At 36.5% G+C, this 8,829-nt stretch overlaps 1 long non-coding RNA gene, 4 other non-coding genes and 1 pseudogene across 5 annotated transcripts in view; all 6 read right to left on the bottom strand.

Annotated features, from left to right (window-relative positions):
* LOC119531067 overlaps window positions 1–3,740 on the bottom strand; it is a 35,389-nt gene extending 31,649 nt beyond the window's left edge. Inside the window, exons 1-2 of the long non-coding RNA XR_005216191.1 lie at window positions 3,643–3,740; window positions 1,654–1,714 (exon numbers count right to left, since the gene is read on the bottom strand). This is a non-coding gene — a long non-coding RNA (uncharacterized LOC119531067). The remainder of the gene's footprint in view (window positions 1–1,653; window positions 1,715–3,642) is intronic.
* LOC119533701 lies at window positions 764–835 on the bottom strand. Its single transcript, XR_005216815.1, has one exon. It is a non-coding gene; the product is annotated as a small nucleolar RNA SNORD113/SNORD114 family (small nucleolar RNA).
* LOC119533686 lies at window positions 2,979–3,053 on the bottom strand. The gene has a single exon (XR_005216802.1). It is a non-coding gene; the product is annotated as a small nucleolar RNA SNORD113/SNORD114 family (small nucleolar RNA).
* A 1,682-nt stretch (window positions 3,741–5,422) lies between the features above and the next one.
* Window positions 5,423–5,499, bottom strand: LOC119533692. The gene has a single exon (XR_005216807.1). It is a non-coding gene; the product is annotated as a small nucleolar RNA SNORD113/SNORD114 family (small nucleolar RNA).
* A 1,939-nt stretch (window positions 5,500–7,438) lies between these two features.
* LOC119533696 lies at window positions 7,439–7,513 on the bottom strand. The gene has a single exon (XR_005216811.1). It is a non-coding gene; the product is annotated as a small nucleolar RNA SNORD113/SNORD114 family (small nucleolar RNA).
* A 1,226-nt stretch (window positions 7,514–8,739) lies between these two features.
* Window positions 8,740–8,818, bottom strand: LOC119533707 (annotated as a pseudogene).
* Between the last annotated feature and the right edge of the window lie 11 nt (window positions 8,819–8,829).

Raw genomic sequence — 8,829 nt, forward strand, 5'->3', positions numbered from 1 at the left:
TCACATTCAAAAAATGGTAAGACCCTACATTGAGTTTCTCTATCTGGAGAGCAGCTGGGCAGAACAGGACCAGTCACTTTCCTTGTCCCCCTCCATGCCCATCACTGGTCCAGGCTTGGCTTTCTTTTAAGTAATTAACTGACATAGGAACTTATCCTTTGATTTAGTTATTATAATATCCTTAATATATGTGAACCCACAGAAACTGGACAATATCAATGCCTTCCATATGCTCATTAGGCACAGAAAACAGACAACCATTTTTTCTTGCTTTCTATTAAAACTTAGTGAAGATCACTGGACCGATCGTAACTGGTCGTGTGACGCATTCTCAACACAAGTCCATGTATAAGCCCCCTCTCAATTAGGTCGTTAACAAATAATTAATTTAGGAAAACTTCTTTACCCTTTTCTTAATAAAACAAAGTACAACAATCTCCACCACCACCACCCCAGGACAACATAAGCTTGAACATCCATTTCTCTAAACGCTCTTCCCCCAAAAAGGTCAGCTTTGATCAACTGACTTCACTGGAAGCCAGGACTTCAGAAGCGTACTAATAATGATTCTTGTTGCATCACATATTTGGACTGGGAATAGCCCATTTCTCTCTATTCATTTATACATTTATTTATTTATCTGTGGTCCGATTTACTGACAATGATACAATCCATACAGAAACCCAAAAATAAACTCCTGAATATTTTAGACTCCTGGACAAGCTTACTTACCATAGAGAAAATAAAACGGAATATTTCTGTATGGGACCTCAGAGTTATAGAGTTTAATCAAAGTCTTTGATTCAGACACCCCAGGGTACTCATCACTGATCCAGGCTAAACAGTCTTTTTTTCATTTATGCCTTTCTTATTGATTCATTCATTAATTCATGAATAGTAAAAAAGTCAATATCCATGAATCTAAAAAAAAAAAGATCCTTGACTATGACCAAGGTCTGTTTTTAAGCTGTTTTCCTATAGCGCTAATAGACGAGATCTCCTCTTGCCACGGCCCTCAGTGAGACACCTGCAGATCAATCAACATCCCCACTTCATATCCATACCCTATTTACTGCTGATTCAAGCTTATTCCTCTTTCATTTAGTTTGTCCATATTATCAGATGGTAAATAAACAACCAGAAACCCAACACCTTTCTTCACAACTATCTTCCATCCCTCAATGAGGAGCTGTCCAATTGAACTTTGTGTGAGGATGGAAATGTTCTGTGGTCACGTGCAGCTACTAAATACTTGAAATGTGGCTAGTGCAACTAGGAACTGAACGTTTATTTAATTCTAATTAATTTAAATTTAAATAGCCACCAGTGGTAACCACATGGTACAGCGCAGTCTTAAGTTTTATTATTTCTTATTACCGGAGCAATGTGTCAATCAAATGCAGTGCAAAAATAAGATGGATTATTAATTAGCTCTGTAAATGAAAAAAAAAAACTGTCCTTCACCTTTTTTTAACCACAATTGCACTGCAGTGGATTAATCACAATTCAATGTCATAATGCATTCGTACCCTTGGTCTATGCATAGCTTAACTTTAATAATTCGGTAAAAAAAATCAGTAAACACTAATGAAAAATTCACCCAAATTGAGAGTAACTTTAGACAGTTCTTCCTTCAGTATTAAGGATCCTTACCAACAGAAGCCAACGCTAGCATCTTCCTCTGCAGACTGGTCAGGTCAGCCGTGGTTTCCTTCTGTGGAGTCAAAAGGACAAACAACCCAGATTTAATTTATTTAAAGAATATTAGTTGTGTTGTGTCAAGTAGAACCATAAAATTAATTCAAGTCCTATTTCATCATTGACCCAAAAATAGCACTCCTTTTTTAGGTAGTGGCTTATTCAACTATCAATGTTAAATAATATCAGGTACACCATTGAATCAATCACTCAAAAATAAGAACTACGACAATTGCAAACATCTGTGTGCAGCTCCCAACCAACCTGGCAAGAAATTAGATAATCTTTTTTTTTTAAGGGCCCCGTCTTTGGTTGAAATGGTTGAATTTCAATTTCTGATCCATGGCATATTCTCACCATTTGTCTGCACTTGACCCTGATTATATATTAATTAAATCATTCATCCTTTTATTCTTTTGTGAAATGACTCATGGGATAATTTGATCATATATTAACATATACTAAAAAAATTGACACACACACACAAAACAACAGTAAACCCATGAATAACGAGAATGAAAACTCTCTTCTCATGTCCATATGCCCAGATCCAAACTGGGAGAGAACATCAGAAAGGTGGACAAAATTGAATCCTTATTCTAACGTCAAAACACATGCTTCAACAGACCATGCTTTGCTCTCTTTTCAAAGAACTGACTGCAAATAAGGATTTATTTGTCCACATGTGACAATTCATTAATATCTGGGAGTTAACTAACACTGGTCAAAAACCTTGGATAATAATATGTCTCCATATGTCCATTACACTACCCACAGGGAATAAAAATCTAGATACTTTTTCTATTTGTTAATAAAAGTCAGTGAACAAGACTGAATTAATAACTCTTTTCATAAGGCACATTCTTAAGATCAACAAGGCTCACTCTATTTTCCAATTTAATAACTATTTAATCAATGACTTATTTATGTAAAGGTTTTCCCTTCTCTAAATAAAAATAACCACAAACAAACAACCACCTGTATCAAACAATAATACTGAGTTTTACATATGTCTCTCCACAAGCTCTTTCCACAAAGGGCTAACAGTCTTTATCAATACAATTTACTTTCATTACATACTCTCATAACTGGTCCCTGACCAGCCCTCTTTTTATATTCACCCACTTACACATTTCTTTATTTATTCATGTATTGAGTCACTTACAACAATTCAGTCTACATTCATAAACTGTGAGAGAACATGAATGACATACCTGAACGTTCTCAACTTCTTCTATCACCTCATTTCCATAGAGGCAAGAGGCAGATGTCTTTTTATAAGGGACCTCAGAGTTCCAGACAGGGTTTAATCAAAATATTTGATTCAGACACCCTCCAATCTCATCATTGGTCCAAGCCTAGCTCTCTTATTCTTCATTCATTTATACCTTCATAATTCCTTCAATCACAACTCCCCAAAACCTCCTTCCCATGACCCAGAGCTCACACTTTCAGACACGGAAGCTTCCCGCGCTTTCAGTGCTGCTCGTGTGGAAAAATCCACAAACCCTTCCTCCTCTCTGTGCCATCAGCACGCACGGTCTATGATGGTGCTGCTTGCATTTAATTTGTCCACTTTGAAACATGGTATAATGCACAACAAAAACACCACAACAGTATCCCACAGCTAGAGCACAAACAATCTGTACCACCTTCCAAGAGCCTCCCCTAACAGTTAACAGCCTGGATCTCTACCAATACAGGAATATTTAACTCAACAGCAGTTCAGAAATAAGATAGAACATCAAACTGTTCTGGAAAAGAGTCCAATTCTTCTCATCTTTTTAAAAAATGACTCTCAGTTGTGTTGGAGTGGGTTATTCCTACTTCTTGTTTGATAGCCCAGTCCCGTTACTTGTCTATCCTTAACGCACTTGGATTTTATCTCGGTGCATACAGCCTTTCATTCCACTGAAATCCTTCAGCGGCCACACCTGCACAAACCTGTGCACAGGAACAGGAATTCTGACTGTTACATTGGTCTCCGTGCTCCGTATCCACAGAAGAAACAGCCACGATCTTCATCACTGAAAGCGTGTTCATTCTGGAGGAAAACGCAGATTTTTAAAAGAATCGACAGTGTAATTGTAGATTTGTTAATGAAAGTTAGCTCTGCATATTAGATTAATCATGAATATTGGTTTGTGTCTCATCGTCATCATCAGTATCCCATTCATGTACTGACCTGCTCAATTTTTAGTGTGAAATAATGCAATGAACACCTTTTAATCTATCACCCAACACAAAAAGAGCTAGATACAGCTATTACTATCACCTGTTTACGTAACTTTACCAAAGAGCAAAAACTTATGCAAAATTGGGATGAATTTTAATCCTGTTTCATGATCCTATCTAACCAGTGGGCCACACTGAACTTTAATCCATGTATTTATTGATAAAAATTGATAATAAAGTATTGATTCATTTATTTAAATGAATTAATTATAATAAAGTATTGGTTCATTTATTCATTTATCTATATGAATTAATTATAAATTATTGATCCATTGATTTAATGACCCTTAAAATAATTTATTCCTTTTTTCTAAAGAAACACAAAATAGTAAAGCCACTTGCTACCCAAAACTAAATACTATGGCCTGAAACCGTCTGTTTCAGCCCTGTGTGTGATGATGGAACTTTCTGCAATGACGGAAACATTCTCCATCAGCACTGCCCAACATGCCCGGCACCGGCTACGTGTGGCTCATGAGCACATCTGTGGAACTGAATTTTTCTTTTTAACTAATTTTAACTTCAATGCTAATGGCTAGATGTGGCAAGAAAGCGGGGGCTGTGTGATCCTTACCTGAAGGAGGACACTAGGTCTTTGTCTTTAATGAGCCTCAGTGGGGTAGAACAGTAAACAGTGCCAACTACGCCCCCCGGTACACCACATATGCAACTCACTGGCCCATGGCTCGCCATCTTTTCAACAGCGGATTGAGACAGGAAATTACTTTTTCACTCACATGCATAATAGCACTGATATCCATGAACCCCAAGGACACTGGAAAAGAACCCTGGCAAACATCTACCCATTCACTTATTTACTCACAGAACTCATCAACTAACTGCATTTACCTTTTTCTTCTTAAATAAAAATCAGTGTTAGATTAACATCCTCAATGTTTGGTTATTCATTGGCATTTTCCGAGTTTCTAATTATCTAATATTAGTACTTTATTTATTATTAATTATATTAAATTGTTTATATAATAAGTTATATTAATGTGTTTATTGTATTGATTTATGACATTAAGTTATTGTTGAATATATATTTATAGAATGGATTATTATTGATTATATTAAATATTATTATGTAAAATGCATTATGTAATTACGTAAGAGTCTCGTCCCTCTTAAAAATGAAACAAGCCACCAGCAACTCACCACCAACCCAGAACGATAACATTAATGCCCATATATAGCTGTCTATTCCTTCCCCAAAGGGGGAGCAGTATTAATCGATTTATTCATTTGAACATAAGATTTCAGAAATGTATTGACAATAATCCTCGATTCATTAGCTTCTCCCATAATTTGATGAGGTGCAGCCCACTTTGTTTTTGCTTACTCATACTTTATTTACTCATGCATTGATTGATTTATAAGACAATCTAGACCCAGGAAAAACAAAAGACCAAGATCACAATCCCTGAATATTTCTGATTTCCTCTTTATGCCCATTTTCCATACATGCAATCACTACGTCACTCCTGCAAAGGACCTCAGAGTTACAGGCAGGGTTTAATCAAAATAGTTTATTCAGATGCCCCACAAGGACTCATCGTTGATCCATACCTGGCATTCTACGCCTTCATCCAATTATATTGTTCTTGATTAGTCACTGACTCACTAATTATAGTAGAATCAATGGCCATGAATTAGAGAAGAAAAAAAAGATCCTTGAAGGTCTGAATATTCCTGTAAAAGCCCACTTTCCACAGAGATAGAGGACTAGAGCTCTTTGTGTAATGCACCTCAGTCCTCAGGTATAAATGAATCCATTTCCTTCCATATCATCAATCATTGCTCTATGCTTGGGCCTCATCTACCCAAGTGGGCCACATGTGAGATGTGGTACAATGGACAACCAGGAACAGCCATCCCATGTGCAACTAAGGCAAAGACAAGTTCTGCCATTTTCTTTGAATCCCTCTCCCTTAATGGGTTAGCTGTCTACAATATCAATAGGTTGGTGTTTAAATCCACTGCAGTGAAAAAATAAAATCCAATATTAAACCATTCTGGAAATGCCTTCCATTTTTTTTTGTCCTAATGAATTCAGTTGTGCTTAACTGGATTAATCATACTTACTTCATAACATAGTTCCACCGTGGGTCAATGCATGGCGATCTCTGAATTGTTCATGTAGGTGGGCATTTATTCTTTCTCTATAATTCAGTGAATACCCATGAACAAAACCCAAAGCATGAACTTTGATTATACCTTACATTGACCTGGTCTCTCCTTACCCCCAGAGGTAACAGGCAATATCTTCATTGTGAGATGATAATGGTGTGCTCATTCTAAGAAATAAAAAGCAAATTTTAAAAAGAATCAGCTTACATTTAACTTCTTCCAAATGAAACATTCTTGTGCAGTAATCAGTTTAACCATAAATCTTGGTTCATGTCATATTCTCAACATTTGGGAAGAGAGAAAACTACTTTTAACTGTATCAACTAAGGTAATTTTCTGTTTTAAATAATATAATGAACACCTTGAACCCAACAGTAAACACAAGAAAAAGAACTATTATTAGGAACATCTGTCTATACTTGCTATCCACATAGGTGAGGCCATAGTCATCTTTCTTATTAGACTTTGTGCAGAATTGGATGCATCAGATTCAATACATGCAACAATCTCACCAATGGGGAAAGCCTGACTCTTCCTAATATATTTACTCACTAACTAACTTATTTACTCCTGTAATGAGACTATCCCGTCATTTTTCGAAAAGAAATTCAAAATGGTGGAAGGCTAAACAACCCCGTAAAACAGAACTGAAATACTATTACTCATAAATGTCTTTATGCACTACCAGAAAGGTCTAGAGCTCTTTGTCTTCTTAGGGACGTAAGTTGTGCAAAGCACATATGTCCACTGCATGCTTCAAATGGGTGCATTATTTGCTGACTTTAAAAGAAAACTGACTGAGATATAAATTCACGTATTTCTTCACTTTCAATTACACTTCAGTTATCTGTGAGCCCACAGACACCAGATAAATTCCCCTGAATAATAGTTAACATTTGTCCTTAGGCCATTACTCAAAAGAAAAGCCAACTGTCTCCTTTTATGTTTGTTTGCTTATAAAATTCCATTTTAAAGGACTCCTTTAATCATAAGTGTGGTCGACTAAAAGTCTGATCATTGCTTCATGTTTGCCTTCCTCTCAGTTACACTGTCATTCAATCAACTATTGACCTATCCTTAATAAAACGATCTATCAGCAACCCACAGACAACACAGAACACAGTGACTCTTGTATGCAAATGACCACATGCTCCAAGAGCCATGAGTATTGATTTATTGCAACTGAGAATCTCAGAATTGTTTGAATAGTAATTCACATCTCATTACATGCCTTAAAAACCAGTGTATGGCCTTCATTCATTGACACATTTCTTTATGCACAGACTGATTTATCATTCATAAACCACAAAAGCCTAAGAACAAGGAGTTGGAGTCTTGTTTTCCCACAAAGAGAATAACTAGGTGTCTGTTCATAATGGACCTCAGAGTTTCAGATGGGTTTAATCAAGGTCTTTGTTTCAGAAACCCCATGACGCTCATCACTGGTCCATGCTAGGCATGGTTGGGTTTTTCTTTTCCCCATTTATTGATGAATTTGTCTATTCACAAACAATAATACAGTCATAAAATTCCAAAACCAAAATCCTTGAATTTTAGGCTTTTGTCCCATAGAGCTAATAGACGACATTTTTTTTTGCCATGGCCCTCAAAGTTTCACCCATGCAGCAGTCAATGCCCCTGCTTCGCACCCTAGCTGCATTCAGCCTTGTTCTTCTGTGGCCTCTTGTATTTTACTCTGCCACTTGTTAAGGAGCACTCAACGAAAAGTGATAAAACCACCATCTCTACCACTTCTGAAGCACTCACAGCTTCCATATTCTTACGGGCTGACCCAAAAAGAGCCAACAACCGAGATCTCTACCCATTTGGGAATGCTTCAAGTGAGTTTGCTACCAAATAAAAAAGAATATTAAGCTGCTCCAAAAATAAAAGAAATAGCTTCTATCTTCTTGTAAAACCACCTCAGTTGTGCTTGTGTAGATTAAACACAATTTTTTGTTCATAACAGATTTACATCATGGATCCATACTTGGAGTTTTTAATTTATTTTATGTAGGAAGACATCCATTATTTTGAAAGACCTCAGTGAACACCCACGGGAGAAACATCCAAAGAACATGAACTAAGTGACTTACTTGGATTAGTCTCGGTGCTCCTTGCTCACGACGGTATTTCTGTTTAAGAAAATGATTAAATTGGCTGTCCTGCGTTTTATGTCCTGTGGGGAGGAAAAAGCAGATTTACAATGGATTCAGATTTTTTGATGGATATTAGTCAGGCAGAACTAGATAACAATAAACCTTGGCCCAAGAATGCAATATTTTTATCATTACTAATTAATTCAATATTGAAGGTTTAATTTTAAATAATATGAAAAACACTGTCAAGCCCAGCCTCCAGCACAAGCATAAGTTCTACAGTAATTAAAAATATCTGCCTACATATTTCCTGCACATAGAGGTAAGAAACTACTTTTTCATGGCTCTTACTCAGAAAGAATTAGATAAATTTAAATCCTTATTTCACAGCATAGTCTCAACACGGTCTAAAAACGGCCCTACTGTATATATTCACATAATATTTGATCAACTAGTCACATAATTTGAAAACTGCAACCCAGACCTCAAATACTTTTTGTGTGCTCCTGACCACAGTGCCTCATCCAGGAGATAATTCCTAATTTCTACAGAGAATATAGGCTGGCTCTGTTTTTTAATGGACCTCAGAATGACAAACTGAGGGCTTAATCAAATATAGTGATTCAGACACCTCCACAGAACTCATCATTGATCCTGGTTTGGCTTT

This window comes from Choloepus didactylus, chromosome 4 (assembly GCF_015220235.1).
Source record: "Choloepus didactylus isolate mChoDid1 chromosome 4, mChoDid1.pri, whole genome shotgun sequence".
Taxonomy (NCBI): domain Eukaryota; kingdom Metazoa; phylum Chordata; class Mammalia; order Pilosa; family Megalonychidae; genus Choloepus; species Choloepus didactylus.